This window comes from Ranitomeya imitator, chromosome 4, assembly GCF_032444005.1.
Source record: "Ranitomeya imitator isolate aRanImi1 chromosome 4, aRanImi1.pri, whole genome shotgun sequence".
NCBI classification, from domain to species: Eukaryota; Metazoa; Chordata; class Amphibia; order Anura; family Dendrobatidae; genus Ranitomeya; species Ranitomeya imitator.
Genome location: NC_091285.1, coordinates 149,333,596 through 149,351,718, shown reverse-complemented (window position 1 = coordinate 149,351,718; position 18,123 = coordinate 149,333,596). Strand labels below are relative to the sequence as shown.

The window sequence follows — 18,123 nt, the reverse complement described above, 5'->3', positions numbered from 1 at the left end:
CACATACAGTGATCTGACAATAACCCAAAATCATAGAACGAGCTCTGAGACGTGGGAACTCTGCAGACCGCAATCCCTAATCCTCTCCAAACAACACTAGAGGCAGCCGTGGATTGCGCCTAACTCTGCCTATGCAACTCGGCACAGCCTGAGAAACTAACTAGCCTGAAGATAGAAAATAAGCCTACCTTGCCTCAGAGAAATACCCCAAAGGAAAAGGCAGCCCCCCACATATAATGACTGTAAGATGAAAAGACAAACGTAGGGATGAAATAGATTCAGCAAAGTGAGGCCCGACTTTCTTAACAGAGCGAGGATAGGAAAGATAACTTTGCGGTCTACACAAAACCCTAAAGAAAACCACGCAAAGGGGGCAAAAAGACCCTCCGTACCGAACTAACGGCACAGAGGTACCCCCTTTGCGTCCCAGAGCTTCCAGCAAAACAATTAGACAAGCTGGACAGAAAAAATAGCAAACAAATAGCAAAGAAGAACTTAGCTATGCAGAGCAGCAGGCCACAGGAATGATCCAGGGAAAAACAAGTCCAACACTGGAACATTGACAGGAAGCCAGAATCAAAGCATTAGGTGGAGTTAAGTAGAGCAGTACCTAACGACCTCACCACATCACCTGAGGTAGGAAACTCAGAAGCCGCAATACCACTTTCCTCCACCAACAGAAGCTCACAGAGAGAATCAGCCGAAGTACCACTCGTGACCACAGGAGGGAGCTCTGCCACAGAATTCACAACAATTCACCTGTCCACGTTCCAGCCGCCGGGCGCCGCTCCATCTTCCCGGCGTCTCTGCGCTCTGACTGTTCAGGTCAGAGGGCGCGATGACGCATATAGTGTGCGCGGCGCCCTCTGCCTGATCAGTCAGAGCGGAGACGCCGGGACGAGACGCCGGGAGCTGCAAGCAAGAGAGGTGAGTATGTGTTTTTTTTTTTTTTAACTGCAGCAGCAGCAGCAGCAGCAGCGACAATGGCAGAGCTTTCTACAGGGCAATATGAACGGTGCAGAGCACTATATGGGGCAGAGCTATAGGGCAATAATGAACGGTGCAGAGCACTATATGGGGCAGAGCTTTCTATGGGGCAATATGAACGGTGCAAGAGCACTATATGGGGCAGAGCTTTCTATGGGGCAATATGAACGGTGCAAGAGCACTATTTGGGGCACAGCTATGGGGCAATAATGAACGGTGCAGAGCACTATATGGGGCACAGCTATAGGGCAATAATGAACGGCGCAGAGCACTATATGGGGCACAGCTATAGGGCAATAATGAACGGCGCAGAGCACTATATGGGGCACAGCTATAGGGCAATAATGAACGGCGCAGAGAACTATATAGGGCAGAGCTATAGGGCAATAATGAACGGTGCAGAGCATATATGGGGCACAGCTATAGGGCAATAATGAACGGCGCAGAGCACTATATGGGGCAGAGCTATAGGGCAATAATGAACGGTGCAAGAGCACTATATGGAGCAAAGCTATAGGGCAATAGTGAACGGTGCAGAGTACTATATGGGGCACAGCTATAGGGCAATAATGAACGGTGCAGAGCACTATATGGGGCACAGCTATAGGGCAATAATGAACGGTGCAGAGCACTATATGGGGCACAGTTATAGGGCAATAATGAACGGTGCAGAGCACTATATGGGGCAGAGCTATAGGGCAATAATGAACGGTGCAGAGCACTATATGGGGCACAGCTATAGGGCAATAATGAACGGCGCAGAGCACTATATGGGGCAGAGCTATAGGGCAATAATGAACGGTGCAGAGCACTATATGGGGCACAGCTATAGGGCAATAATGAACGGTGCAGAGCACTATATGGGGCACAGCTATAGGGCAATAATGAACGGCGCAGAGCACTATATGGGGCAGAGCTATAGGGCAATAATGAACGGCGCAGAGCACTATATGGCACAGCTATGGGGAAATAATGATCTATTTTTATTATTGAAATTCACCGGTAGCTGCTGCATTTCCACCCTAGGCTTATACTCGAGTCAATACGTTTTCCCAGTTTTTTGTGGCAAAATTTGGGGGGTCGGCTTATACTCGGGTCGGCTTATACTCGAGTATATACGGGTACTTATTTTCCACCATAATATGCAAATAAAATGTTAAAAAAACAGACAATGTGATTTTCTGGATTTTTTTTTCTCAGTTTGTCTCCCATAGTTGAGGTCTACCTATGATGTAAATTACAGACGCCTCTCATCTTTTTAAGTGGTGGAACTTGGCACTATTGCTGACTGACTAAATACTTTTTTGCCTCACTGTATTTGGTATCGCCACGTTCAGAATCGCCCGATCTATCAATAAAAAAAAAGCATTAAACTGATCGCTAAACGGCGTAACGAGAAAAAAATCGAAACGCCAGAATTATGTTTTTTTGGTCATCACGACATTGCATTAAAATGCAATAACGGGCGATCAAAAGCACGTATCTGCACCGAATTGGAATCATTAAAAACGCCAGCTCGGCACGCAAAAAATAAGCCCTCAACCGATCCCAGATCATGAAAAATGGAGACGCTACGAGTATCGGACAATGAAACCAGAAGACATGAGCTGCGCGCACAGTGAACAAGCCCGTAGAGACATGTTCACACCACCAAGAGACTTGAAAACACAAAAAAGCACAGTAAAACCAAAAACACACTGTTGCAAAAAAATCACAGTGGACAGCAAGTGCTAGTAAAAAGATGGAAAAAAACAGGGTATTTGGTTGATACGTTTTTTGCAAAAAATGTATATTAAGCCGCTCTACCAAACGTCAAGGTATACCCATATCAGAGCAGTCCTAACTAATGTATGTAATCCCTATCTGATGTATTTAAAACCTGGTCATATGTACAATACCTGTATGAGCAGGATTCAGAAAAGGAATGTCCATGTGGACACGCTGGACAGAACGGCTCCTGTGCGCACAGCTCAAAAAAAGGGGGTGGAGGCCTCCCCAGTCTTGTGGACACAAGAAAACAATTATATGAAACCAGAACACATGAGCTGCGCGCACAGTGAACAAGCCCGTAGAGACATGTTCACACCACCAAGAGACTTGAAAACACAAAAAAGCACAGTAAAACCAAAAACACACTGTTGCAAAAAAAATCACAGTGGACAGCAAGTGCTAGTAAAAAGATGGAAAAATCAGGGTATTTGGTTGATACGTTTTTTGCAAAAAATGTATATTAAGCCGCTCTACCAAACGTCAAGGTATACCCATATCAGAGCAGTCCTAACTAATGTATGTAATCCCTATCTGATGTATTTAAAACCTGGTCATATGTACAATACCTGTATGAGCAGGATTCAGAAAAGGAATGTCCATGTGGACACGCTGGACAGAACGGCTCCTGTGCGCACAGCTCAAAAAAAGAGGGGTGGAGGCCTCCCCAGTCTTGTGGACACAAGAAAACAATTATATGAAACCAGAACACATGAGCTGCGCGCACAGTGAACAAGCCCGTAGAGACATGTTCACACCACCAAGAGACTTGAAAACACAAAAAAGCACAGTAAAACCAAAAACACACTGTTGCAAAAAAATCACAGTGGACAGCAAGTGCTAGTAAAAAGATGGAAAAAACAGGGTATTTGGTTGATACGTTTTTTGCAAAAAATGTATATTAAGCCGCTCTACCAAACGTCAAGGTATACCCATATCAGAGCAGTCCTAACTAATGTATGTAATCCCTATCTGATGTATTTAAAACCTGGTCATATGTACAATACCTGTATGAGCAGGATTCAGAAAAGGAATGTCCATGTGGACACGCTGAATCCTGCTCATACAGGTATTGTACATATGACCAGGTTTTAAATACATCAGATAGGGATTACATACATTAGTTAGGACTGCTCTGATATGGGTATACCTTGACGTTTGGTAGAGCGGCTTAATATACATTTTTTGCAAAAAACGTATCAACCAAATACCCTGTTTTTTCCATCTTTTTACTAGCACTTGCTGTCCACTGTGATTTTTTTTGCAACAGTGTGTTTTTGGTTTTACTGTGCTTTTTTGTGTTTTCAAGTCTCTTGGTGGTGTGAACATGTCTCTACGGGCTTCTTCACTGTGCGCGCAGCTCATGGGTTCTGGTTTCATATAATTGTTTTCTTGTGTCCACAAGACTGGGGAGGCCTCCACCCCTCTTTTTTTGAGCTGTGCGCACAGGAGCCGTTCTGTCCAGCGTGTCCACATGGACATTCCTTTTCTGAATCCTGCTCATACAGGTATTGTACATATGACCAGGTTTTAAATACATCAGATAGGGATTACATACATTAGTTAGGACTGCTCTGATATGGGTATACCTTGACGTTTGGTAGAGCGGCTTAATATACATTTTTTGCAAAAAACGTATCAACCAAATACCCTGTTTTTTCCATCTTTTTACTAGCACTTGCTGTCCACTGTGATTTTTTTTGCAACAGTGTGTTTTTGGTTTTACTGTGCTTTTTTGTGTTTTCAAGTCTCTTGGTGGTGTGAACATGTCTCTACGGGCTTCTTCACTGTGCGCGCAGCTCATGGGTTCTGGTTTCATATAATTGTTTTCTTGTGTCCACAAGACTGGGGAGGCCTCCACCCCTCTTTTTTTGAGCTGTGCGCACAGGAGCCGTTCTGTCCAGCGTGTCCACATGGACATTCCTTTTCTGAATCCTGCTCATACAGGTATTGTACATATGACCAGGTTTTAAATACATCAGATAGGGATTACATACATTAGTTAGGACTGCTCTGATATGGGTATACCTTGACGTTTGGTAGAGCGGCTTAATATACATTTTTTGCAAAAAACGTATCAACCAAATACCCTGTTTTTTCCATCCTTTTACTAGCACTTGCTGTCCACTGTGATTTTTTTGCAACAGTGTGTTTTTGGTTTTACTGTGCTTTTTTGTGTTTTCGAGTATCGGACAATGGCGCAATTTTTTTTTTTTTTTTTTTTAGCAAAAGTTTGGAATTTTTTTTCACCACTTAGGTAAAAAATAACCTAGTCATGTTAGGTGTCTATGAACTCGTAATGACCTGGAGAATCATAATGTCAGGTCAGTTTTAACATTTAGTGAACCTAGCAAAAAAGCCAAGCAAAAAACAAGAGTGGGATTGCACTTTTTTTTGCAATTTCACCGCACTTGGAATTTTTTTTTCCCGTTTTCTAGTACACGACATGCTAAAACCAATGATGTCGTTCAAAAGTACAACTCGTCCCGCAAAAAATAAGCCCTCACATGGCCAAATTGACGGAAAAATGAAAAAAGTTATGGCTCTGGGAAGGAGGGGAGCGAAAAACGAACACGGGAAAACGAAAAATCCCACGGTCATGAAGGGGTTAATTCTATTATTATAGACTAGATGGTGGCCCGATTCTAACGTATCGGGCATTCTAGAATATGTAGGTGGTATATAGCACAGGCTACATACTATATTGCACAGTGACGTAGTATATAACACAACCGACGTAGTATATAACAGAGCTACGTAGTATGTAACAGCGTACATAATATATATATATATATATATATATATATATATATATATATATATATATATATATATATATATACAGCGCTATGATGAAACCCACACCCAGCTATGTCCCAATAGCCCTGCACAGGAGCACTCAGCAGCCAGGAGCATGGAGGACGTGATTGTATAACAGCCCAGCTGCACCCTGCCCATGACATGCCCCGCACAGCCAGCTGCACGTCTGCCATAGCTCCGCCATGTTACCTCCCCCATATATGAGCGCCCGTGGACCCCTCTGCGTTGCACTGACCCCGGGTGTGCGTGTCACTCGCCGCTCCTCCCGTGCACTGGGAATGGCAGTTCCGAGAGGAAACTTCCACGATCCGCATTCCATTCACAGCGCCACCTGCTGCACAAGAGGACCCGCGCCGGCCTGTACAGTGCAATGGTCTTGCTGGGTGACACCATGGACGACACCAGCTACTTTCATCAAGGCTCTGCCATACAGTAACTGATGAAAGTGTGTCATTAAGTGCAGCTCTGGTGACAAACCGTGAGCCTTGTTCACATTACAGTGAAATGGTGGGAAAATCATTAGCTGCCATAACACATCCTTCAGGTGAACCCACAGAGGAAGCTGCTTGAAGAAATGCCAGCGTGTTCTTATTGTTTTCTGTCAAGTTTCCAGCATTTTCGTCCTTAATAAGCCACTTTGTATGTTAATGACCAGGCCAAATGTTATAATTCCGACCACTGTCACTTTATGAGGTAATAACTCTGGAACGCTTCAACGTATCCCGCTGATTCTGTTTTTTCGTGACATATTGTACTTCATGTTATTGGTTATTGGTGAAGTTTGGTCGATGTTATTTGCGTTTATGAAAATATCGACAATCTAGAAAAAACGTGATGGTTATACCACACAAAATAGTTAATAAATAACATTTCCTATCTGCATCATTTTTTAAATATGTTTTTTTTGGTTAGGTAGTTAGAAGGGTTAAAAGATGACCAATGACTTCTAATTTTTCCCCCCAAATTTTACAAAACCATTTTTTTTAGGGACCACCTCACATGTGAAGTGACTTTGGGGGTGTATATGACAGAAAATACCCAAAAGGGTCACCAATCTAAACACTGCACCCCTCAAGTTGCTCAAAACCACATTTGAGAAGTTTATTAACCCTTCAATTGCTTCAGAAGAACTAAAGCAGTGTGAATGGAAAAAAAAATACTTTTTCCCACAAAAATTTTACTTTAGCCCCAAATTTTGCATTTTCACAAGGGAGAAAATGGACCATACAATTTGTTGGGCGATTTCTCCTGAGTATGTCGATACCCCATATTTGGGGGAAAACCACTGTTTGGGTGCATGGCAGGGCTTGGAAGGGAAGGAGCACCATTTGACTTTTTGAATGCAAAATTGACTGGAATCAGTAGTGAACACATTGTCACAATTTGAAAAGCCCCTGATGAGCCTAAACAGAGAAAACCCTCAAAAGCGACCCCATTTTAAAAACTAGACACCTAAAGAATTTATCTAGATGTGTGGTGAGCATCTTGAACCCCCAGGTGCTTCGCAGAATTTTATAACATTGAGCCAAGAAAATGAAAACGAAAAAAACATTTTTTCCACGAAAATGTTGCTTTAGCCCCCATTTTTTTTACTTTTGCAAGAGATAATCTCAAAAAATGGACCACTCAGTTTGTTACCTACTTTCTTGTGAGCGTGGTTATACCCCAGATGTGGTAAAAAAAAAAAACACTGTTAGGACAAAAAACACAAGGCTCAGAATGGAGGGAGCAATATTTGACTTTTGGAATACAAATTTGACTAAAAATAGATTGCAGGCACCATGTCACATTTGCACAGCCCATAAGGTGCCTAAATAGTAGAAACTCCCCACAACTGACCCAATTTTGGAAACTACACCCCACAAAGATTTTATTCAGGGGTATGGTGAAGATTTTGAACTCACAGGTACTACACACAATGTGATAAAATTAGGTCGTCATATAGAAATATTTCAATTTTTATCCCAAAAATGTTGTTTAACCTCAATTTCTTCACTTTTGCAAAACATAATTTGAAAAAATAAACTACTAGGTTTGTTACCCACTGTCTTCTGAACATAGAGATACCTGGCATGTGGTCACAAACCTCTGTTTGGTCAAGCAGCAGGTTTTGGAACGGAAGAAGCACTATTTGAATTTTGGAACACAAATTTGGCTGAAATAGAGTTCTTCAGATGCCCAGACAGCAGAAACTCCCCTATTAACCCAATTTTCTAAACTGCACCTCCTAAAGAATTCATTTATGGGTGTAATGAGTCTATTGAGCCCACATTTTATTAAAGAATTTAGTTCAAAAGGAGTGTGAAAAAATAAAACGTCATTCTTTTTTTTTACGAAAGTGTCAATTCCCCTTACAGTATTGATCTAGGGGTATAATGAGTATTAACTTTTTCATTTTTTTATGTATTCCAATTTACTGTATAAATGGGTGATGAAAAAATAAAAAGTGAATAAAGAGAAAATGGCAGAAGTTGACAAAAAATAAATCCAGTTATCCTAGGGATGTGTGGTAGTGACAGTAAGATTCCCAAATGCAGAGGCCAGGTTTATCAGAACATGTGTCATACTAGTAAGGCTACGTTCACATTAGCGTTCCGCTAATGTGCGTCGCTGTTGCGTCGGCGACGCAGCGGCGACGCGCCCCTATGTTTAACATGGGGGACGCGTGCGTTTTTTTTGTTGCGTTTTCCAACACGTGCGTCGTTTCCAACGCTAGCGTCGGACGCAAGAAAATGCAACAAGTTGCATTTTTTGTGCGTCCGATTTTCGTCAAAAAACGACGCACGCGTCGCAAAACGCAGCGTTTTTGCGTGCGTTTGCGCGCGTTTTTTTGTGCGTTGCGTCGCCGACGCAGCGGCGCGCAACGCTAATGTGAACGTAGCCTAACTGGTTTCCTGCCATCTTTGTAACACACCCTACTTCTCTTTTGGGGTTGCACATTTTTGGTTGTAGGTGACACTTGTGAGGGAAAATGCTTATCTGGGACAATTCTGCAGGCCTCACTAGATAATTCTCTCCCCATCTTCCCTTGGTCTTCAAATAACAGATGTTTTATTATTTTTTCTTTGATCTCAAAGTAAGATCCTTGGTGTACAGTTTTCCAGTACAGTACAACAGAATTTTAAGGCTACTTGGATTAGGTGTACCACAAGATTTTTGTACCATACGCGAGACTTGCGAACAGCGCTGTAGAACTAGTTGTGGCATCTCGTCCACAAGGTCCATGCCACCCATAAATTTATTGTAATCCTGTACAAAGACAGGCTTCCGGACAGTGTAGCGTGGGTATAGAAATTGATGTTAACATGAGGATAGCCCTTTTGTCATGAAGTTTGACAAGTAGCATGCCCTCATTATGGAGCACCTTAATTTTACCTACCTTCAATTTATGGGTGACAAGTGTCTAGGGCAACGCTCTTTTATTCCGGCATATGGTGCCACAGGCCACTGTTTTATTGGTAGACAGGGGTACACTTGTATAATAATTATCTATGTACAAGTTGTACCCCTTATCTAAAAGGGAATGAGCCAAGTCCCAGACAATTTTCCCACCTATGTTCAGAGAGGGGGTGGCATTTGGGAGGAACAATTTGGGTGTCTTTCCCCTGATACACCCTGTATGTAGGTATGTAGATTTTCAGTCCAATTTGGGACCTTTTGTTCGGCAAATACAGCTTGAAATGCAGCCTGTCCTTGAAAAGGACCAGAGACTCATCCATACAGACATTTTTTTCGGGGGTATACAGTACGTGTGGAAAAATGTATAATTAAAATAATTTATTACGGCCTGACTTTTGTAAAGTCGGTCATGGCTGGGGTAATTGGGAGAGAGGCAATTTGAGCTTTCTGCGAATTGTAGGAATCGCAGAATACTCTCAAATCTTCTCTGTAAATAGGGGTGTCGTACATGACGTCAGATGACCAGTAAGATCTGATGGTGTTTTTCTTTATCGGACCTATGTTTAAGAGTAGGCCGAAAAATTTTAAAATATCTGCTACATCAACAGGTCTCCCGTTACTACTTTTGGAATAGTAGGATGTCGGGTGGCTGGCAATGAATTAAGCAGCATACAAATTGGTCTGCTCAACTATTAAATTTAATAGTTCTTAAGAGAGGATTTGACCTCCCTAAACCCTGTAATGAAAGGCTATGTGCACACGTTGCGGATTCTCTGCGGATCCGCAGCGCTTTTTGCAGTGCAGAAACGCTGCAGATCCGCAATTGATTTACAGTACAATGTAAATCAATGAGAAAAAAAAATGCTGTGCACACGTTGTGGAAAATCCGCTGCGGAAACGATGCGGTTTAAAAGAAGTAGCATGTCACTTCTTTTTTGTGAATCTGCAGCGTTTTTGTACCCATTCCATTATAGAAAACCGCAGGAGTAAAAAACGCAGCAAATCCGCAAGAAAACCTCAGCAAAAACACACAAAAAACGCTGCGGAACCGCACAAAAAACGCAACAAATCTGCAGATGTGTTTTCTGCCAGGAGAGGCAAAATCCACACCAGAAATCCCTAAGCCTAATCCGCAACGTGTGCACATAGCCAAAACATGGATGTCCGTGGACAAAATAAATTCTGACACGCAAGGAGTGTAGGATTCTGTGGGCACCCAATCACTTACAGTGGCACTAGCACTAGACTGAGTATGTTTTTGCCCAGTATGCTGTTGCTGAGACTCATCATCCGTAGAACTAGCAAACAAGGACGTCATAAGTAAAACCTTCTTTTGTGTATCTGTGTCTGAACTGATCAATGCATAACCCCATCTGCTACACACATGCAGCTATTGCAGCAATATATATATATATATATATATATACTGTATATATATATATATATATACAGTTGTGCTTAAAAGTTAGCATACCCCTGCCGAATTGTTGCTTTCTTTGCCTTTTTTTCAAAGAATATGAATGATAACACCAAAACATTTTCTCCAGTCATGGTTAGTGGTTAGGTGAAGCCATTTATTTTCAAACTACTGTGTTTTCTCTTTTAAAATCATAATGGTATCCCAAAAGCTTCCAAATGACCCTGACAAAAAGTTTACATACCCCATTTCTTTATACCATGTATTGCTCCCTCTAACATCAATGACAGCTTGAAGTCTTTTGTGGTAGTTGTGGATGAGGTTCTTTATTTTCTCAGATGGTAAAGCTTCTTGGCAAAAAGCCTCCAGTTCCTGTAAATTCCTTGGCTGTCTAGCATGAACAGCGCGCTTGAGATCTCCCCAGAGTGGCTCAATGATATTGAGGTCAGGAGACTGAGATGGCCACTCCAGAACCTTCACTTTGTTCTGCTGTTGCCAATGAAAGGTCGACTTGGCTTTGTGTTTTGGATCATTGTCATGTTGGAATGTCCAAGTACATCTCATGCACAGCTCCCGGGCTGATGAGTTCCAAATTTGTCTCCTGTATTTACTGATAAAGTGCTGCATTCATCTTTCCTTCAACTTTGACCAAGTTTCCTGTGCCTTTGTAGCTCACACATCCCCAAAACATCAGTGATCCACCTCCATGCTTTACAGTAGGACTGGTGTTCCTTTGGTGTTGACCTCTCTTCAAATGTAATGTTTATGGTTGTGGCCAAAAAGTTCAATTTTAGTCTCATCACTCCAAATTACCTTGTTCCAGAAGTTTTGAGGATTGTTTCTGTGCTGTTTTGTGTATTGTAGGCAAGATACTTTGTGGCTTTTATGCAGTAATGGCTTTCTTCTGGCGACTCAACCATACAACCCCTTTTTCTTCAAGTGCTTCCTTATTGTGCATCTTGAAACAGCCACGCCGCTAGTTTTCAGAGAGTCCTGTATTTCAGCTGATGTTATTTGTGGGTTTTTCTTTGCATCCCGAACAATTTTCCTGGCAGTTGTGGATGACATTTTTGTTGATCTATCTGACCGTGGTTTTATTTTTACATAGCCCCTGATTTTCCATTTGTTAATCATAGTTTGAATGCTGCTGACTGGCATTATTAATTCCTTGGATATCTTTTTGTATCCCTTTCCTGTTTTATACAGTTCAACTACCTTTTACCGTAGATCCATTGACAATTCTCTTTTGCTTTCCCCATGACTCACAATCCAGAAACATCTGTGGCTGGATGAAAGATGCAAGAGTCTGTCTGGATCCCAAAAACTCATTCAGCTTTTATGCACACACACTGATTACAAGCAAACAGGTCACAGGTGAGGATGTTACATTTAGTAGCCATTCAAACCCATTTGTGTCAACCTTTGTGCATCCCCAGGGTATGTGAACTTTTGATCAGGGTCATTTGGATGTTTTGGGTTTTCATTATGATATAAAAAGAGAAAACACAGTAGTTTGACAATATATGGCTTCAGCCAACCACTAACCACGAGTGGAGTAAAAGTTTTGGCGTTACCATTAATATTCTCTGAAAAAAGGCCAAGAATGTAAAAATTCTGCCGGGATATGTAAACTTTTGAGCACAACTGTATATAGACACATATATGTAAGAAACTTATTTTGTTATTTTTTTAGTTACTTTTTATATTTATCTTGTTATCAAAAAACAAAGTCTCTAAACCTGTGGATCGCCCCCACGTAAGGGCAATGGGGTACTCGGTACCGGGTCCTTCAATTTCCTCAGCGAGGATGTCACGGTGGCCCGACCCGGACCGTGGCTCTATGAGGGGCGCCCAATAAAAAGGCAGAGTTCGTAGATAACGGTAGTGTTCGTGACGCCACCTGTGGTATTCGGTCAGAGTGACTGACGCTGCTCAGGGGTCCGCTGGGGTGATGTTATGGCAGCTAGATGGAATACCTTCCCACAGGTGAAGTATTTCCCCAGGGCTTCAAAGAAGTGTAGATGGTGATGGTGGATGATGTAAGGCGCGGCGAATAACGAGGACACAATGGGTGCAGTCTCTTTACCTGAAGGCTTCAGCATCCACAGTCCAGAGTGCCGGATGACAGGGTAGGCAGGGTCCGGCCGGTCTGATGGCAATTCCAGAGTCCCCTTATCCAGGTGGAAATCAGTAGCCTTCCTTCTAGACCTCGTGCATTGTAGTACCCCCCTGCTGAGCAACTCGGTAAGATCCTCACAACTTTTGTGGATGTTATGTCTTTCTCTCTCTGTCCCCCAGATGGATAGGAAAAACCCGTATGACGGTGATGGCCTGAGGTTATTTTATAGGGACCCTAGAGATGCCCCTACTCCACAATTGCTACCGTGTCTGCTTAGGTGTTTAGGTCGGACAGCCAACTTGGAATTGACTGCCCTGCCGGTCTCTGAAGTAAAGCGTAGAGTCTATTATTCCCTCGGTGTTCCGGCCACTGGCCCGCGCTCCAGAAGGAGGCAGCCTCTCTTAGGACAGGACTCCTTCTAGTTTTTGTTCTCCTTTTGATGTGACTTCGTCGCTCACTCCCTACAACACAATTCTCTTTGTGTCCTTTCTTAGGATGCTGCCGCATGGGTTGCAGGCGCAGCTCCGTGTCTTTCTGTCCTACTGAGCCTCTGATGTTCTACCTTTCACCTCTGTCTGCCTGACAGGTATTCCCTGGGCCGAGCCCAGTCTGCTTTTCTCTAACTTCCTGTCCAACCCACCAGTTTTACCCTGATGTGAGGAGTGGCCTAGTAGATAGAACCTTTTGCTCCCCCTGGTGGACTGGAGTGTGAAGTGTGCTGTGTGTTTTGTGATACCTGGCAGGGTGAACTCCTTTGGTGCCATCAGACGTAACATCACTCCCCCTGGTGGAAGAACGACATTACTGCAACGACCAGGACTCTGGGGCGCTGCACCTGTACCTAATGATAATTCCCGAACCCTTATGCTAGGCCTAGATAACTATTTATAAACATTTACTATCCAAGCACAGCGATCAGAGACCAAGGGTTGCTGTCATTGGTCCCTGCATCTCTTCCAATCTTCCAAATGTCCGATCACAGCTATCTAAGTGTGGGGACCGATGACATACAGCTTTTACACCTATCAGCTTTTACAAGCTCCATGGGGTCCAGATGTAAGCACATGGCTTTTAGCCGCATTGCACATCTCCTTTGGATGTGTAGTCACTTCTGCCGACTAGTACTGAACAATTCCTACAAGTGCTATTTGCACATAGAGAATTGAAGTTGCTCTGCAGCACCCGGCAGTGGCCGCTACACATTGAATGGTCAGGGCTGTGCAGCTTTGTTCCTTGTGTTTACACCTGGATGTCATGACAGCACACAGCAGCTGATCATGGGGACTGCAGGGTGTCTGTCCCTGGCCAATATGATATTAATGACCTATCCTAAAAAATTTATTTGAATGACCAAACAACCCCTTCAATGGGTTTTATTTAAAATAGTGCGTTATCCTGTCTTTCCTGGATATGGGGTAACTTACTGATGGCTGGTTGGAGTTCCAGGAAGCATGAGCACTAGGAGTCACTGGAAATGGACCTTGCAGAGCTCCATTTTTATCGGGATAGAGGTGTGTATGTTTGGCCTCCGCTCCATTCATTGTCTAGTCTATAGCAGTACTGAAGAAAACAGAATCAAGAACTTTCCTGTTTCTTCCAGTCCCATAGACAATAAATCATTTCACAGCCAGAGACTTAACCATGTAGTGTGCGTCAATATACTGTATCACATTAAGGCCGGCGTCACACTCAGCGTATGAAAATACGGTCCGTTATTTACGGCCGTAATACGCAGAAAAGTCGCCAAAATAGTGATCCGTATGTCATCCGTAGGCAGGGTGTGTCAGCGTATTTTGCGCATGGCATCCTCCGTATGTAATCCGTACGGCATCCGTACTGCGAGATTTTCTCGCAGGCTTGCAAAACGGACATACAATGGATCCATGGGCTCAAATAATCGTAAAAACATATGTACTGTCTATATATATACAGTACAGACCAAAAGTTTGGACACACCTTCACATTTAAAGATTTTTCAGTATTTTCATGACTATGAAAATTGTACATTCACACTGAAGGCATCAAAACTATGAATTAACACATGTAGAATTATATACTCAACAAAAAAGTGTGAAACAACTGAAATTATGTCTTATGTTCTAGGTTCTTCAAAGTAGCCACCTTTTGCTTTGATGACTGCTTTGCACACTCTTGGCATTCTTTTGTTGAGCTTCAAGAGGTAGTCACCGGGAATGGTTTTCACTTCACAGGTGTGCCCTGTCAGGTTAAATAAGTGGGATTTCTTCCTTTATAAATGGGGTTGGGACCATCATTTGTGTTGAGCAGAAGTCTGGTGGATACACAGCTGATAGTCCTACTGAATAGACTGTTAGAATTTGTATTATGACAAGAAAAAAGCAGCTAAATAAAGAAAAACGAGTGGCCATCATTACTTTAAGAAATGAAGGTCAGTCAGTCCGAAAAATTGGGAAAACTTGGAATGTGTCCCCAAGTGCAGTGGCAAAAACCATCAAGTGCTACAAAGAAATTGGCTCACATGAGGACCACCCCAGGAAAGGAAGACCAAGAGAAACCTCTGCTTCTGAGGATACGTTTATACGAGTCACCAGCCTCAGAAATCGCAGGTTAACATCAGCTCAGATTAAAGAACAGGTCAATGCCACACAGAGTTCTAGCAGCAGACACATCTCTGCAACAACTGTTAAGAGGAGACTTTGTGCAGCAGGCCTTCATGGTAAAATAGCTGCTAGGAAACCACTGCTAAGGACAGGCAACAAGCAGAAGAGACTTGTTTGGGCTAAAGAACACAAGGAATGGACATTAGACCAGTGGAAATCTGTGCTTTGGTCTGATGAGTCCAAATTTGAGATATTTGGTTCCAACCACCGTGTCTTTGTGAGACTCAGAAAAGGTGAACGGATGGACTCTACATGCCTGGTTCCCACCATGAAGCATGGAGGAGGAGGTGTGATGGTGTGGGGGTGCTTTGCTGGTGACACAGTTGGGTATTTATTCAAAATTGAAGGCATACTGAACCAGCATGGCTACCACAGCATCTTGCAGTGGCATGCTATTCCATCCGGTTTGCTTTTAGTTGGACCATCATTTATTTTTCAACAGGACAATTGCCCCAAGCACACCTGCAGGCTGTGTAAGGGCTATTTGACCAAGAAGGAGAGTGATGGGGGGCTACGCCAGATGACCTGGCCTCCACAGTCACCAGACCTGAACCCAATCGAGATGGTTTGGGGTGAGCTGGACCGCAGAGTGAAGGCAAAAGGGCCAACAAGTGCTAAGCATCTCTGGGAACTCCTTCAAGATTGTTGGAAAATCATTCCCAGTGACTACCTCTTGAAGCTCATCAAGAGAATGTCAAGAGTGTGCAAAGCAGTCATCAAAGCAAAAGGTGGCTACTTTGAAGAACCTAGAATATAAGACATATTTTCAGTTGTTTCACACTTTTTTGTTAAGTATATAATTCCACATGTGTTAATTCAGAGTTTTAATGCCTTCAGTGTAAATTTACAATTTTCATAGTCATGAAAATACAGAAAAATCTTTAAAGGGACTCTGTCACCTGAATTTGGAGGGAGCAATCTTGCCTTGCGCAGGCGTGTACTATGGAGGACAGAGAATGAACTTCAATCCAATATTGCAGCCAGCATGCAGCCAGCGGGTAAGGAAAGGGTGAATCAAACACCCGAAAACCCTGCCCCTATGGCTGAAGATTGTTCCCTCCTAATTCAGGTGACAGAGTCCCTTTAAATGAGATGGTGTGTCCAAACTTTGGTCTGTGCTGTATATATTTGTATATTAACCACCTAGTGTATTTGTGCACCTGTACATCAAATGCAAGCTGGCCACTTGAGGATGAAGAATTAGACCTTGCAACAGTAGAACTGGAATCTCTGATAAGACCCGTTGATCGGTGACTGACATAATTTTCATCTTTGAGAACCAAGGACTATTGGGCCAAAATGGTGCTATCAAGATTACTCTTGCTTGATCTTCCTTGATCTTCCTCAGAACTGCTGGGATCAACATGACGAGTGGAAAGGCATAAGCCAATCCGAAATCACTTTTGAGCAGGAAGGTATCTACCGCCTGTGGGTATTCTATTGGGTCCAGTGAACTGAACTTCCTTACCTTCCTGTTGTACTTGTTTGCAAACAGATCTATGTCTTGAAGCCTCCATAAGTCCACAAACACTGTCTGATTCACTATCCACTACAATTGTTTCATCTGGAGGCGGCTCAAGAAGTCTGCTCTGCAATTCCCCTTTATGTGAAGTGCTGATAAGGATAAGAGGTGTATGTGAAGAAAACGAGAGGATTTAATGGCAGCTTACAATCCTCCCTTAGCATGTGTAGCTGTTATTGGACACCTCGCTCAGCCGGTGGTCCAGCCGCACCAGCTAGTATCCAAGCTCATACAGTATGACCTGCTGTGGAACCCATACTTGCTGTTCAGTTCTAAGGGGGCATGTTGCATAACATGCTGGGAGGAACGTGAATCAGCTGGCAGCCCATCACACATGGTTGAACATCAAACCAGTAATTGACATGATTCATCTGCGTATATCTTTTGCACTTCACCTGTATTTGCACTCGGCCTGTCTAGTGCTGAGCCATAAGATTCGGACGGGCCCTTGTTACTCTTGGAGACCAAACACACCTACCTGGCTTCTACTAGCCATTCTGTGTAGCTCCCCACCCTGGGGCGCCGGATCAGATTGAGACCCTGCAATGCGTTTGGCCTGATCCAGAGATCTCGAAAGCTAAACTGATATGTGGCTATGGTTGTACGATAAGTCCATATTCTCCTTAAATCTTTTTATGAAATTCTGTCTGACTGGACAAAGCAGTTACACAGCCTGGCCTCTACAGTCAGTCATCCTGTATCAACTTGGATACTAACTGGTGTGGCTGGACCATCTGCAGAGCCAGGTGTCTTGTTACAGCTGCACATGCTGAAGGAGGATTCTAAGCTGCCATTAAATTCCTCCTATATTCTTCACAATGAGCCTCCGCTATACGAAAGTTCTTGTCTGCCACTGTCATTAGGGATCCGCACCTGGTTCCCTTTGATGGTTTACTTAAGCTACAGTTACCTTGTTGTCCAACAAGATCCTTACCTGGGGACCTTTTACAGATGAATATAGCTTTCTTAGGAACTGCATTACGGCCGGGAGTTCCTTCAGATTGGAGGAACCAGATTTTTCTTTTGCCACTGCCAGAATGCAAAATGTTAGAGTTCGTAATGATTTTGCCTTAGATTTGCTTCACTTGGCATGAATCTTTTTTTTATTCTCCTCTGAGAGATAGCAAGTCTGATTCACTGAGTCCAGAAGAGCACCAAGGAAGACCTGCACTCTTTTAGTTCTATCCTTGATATTTTTAAATTGAGTAGCCAACCTAATTCTGTCAATGTTCAGAGCTCAGTTGATCAGGGCTACCTTGACTGAGCTCTGCAGTGCTCGACTAATCTGCCCACAATCAAAAAATTGTCGAGGTAAGGTGTCACCAGTACCTCTTTCTCCTGTAGATGAGCTGTCACCTCTGCTACAATCTTTGGAAAGACTTGAGGAGCCATTGACTATCTGAAGGGAAAGGCCGGAAACGGGAAGCGTCTGATTTCTCCTTTTATAATGAGA

The 18,123-nt window shown here is 43.1% G+C and overlaps 1 protein-coding gene across 6 annotated transcripts in view; it reads right to left on the bottom strand.

Annotated features, from left to right (window-relative positions):
* Positions 1-5,903, bottom strand: part of LOC138675632 (E3 ubiquitin-protein ligase RNF14-like) — a 63,255-nt gene extending 57,352 nt beyond the window's left edge. For 3 of the 6 annotated variants that reach the window (XM_069764030.1, XM_069764031.1, XM_069764026.1), the window contains exon 1: positions 5,810-5,891. The gene's annotated coding sequence lies outside the window, so the exon portion shown is untranslated. Of the gene's footprint in view, positions 1-5,763; positions 5,783-5,809 lie in introns of those variants that run through there. The other 3 variants (XM_069764027.1, XM_069764032.1, XM_069764028.1) reach the window with 3 other exon arrangements.
* Positions 5,904-18,123: the final 12,220 nt, after the last annotated feature.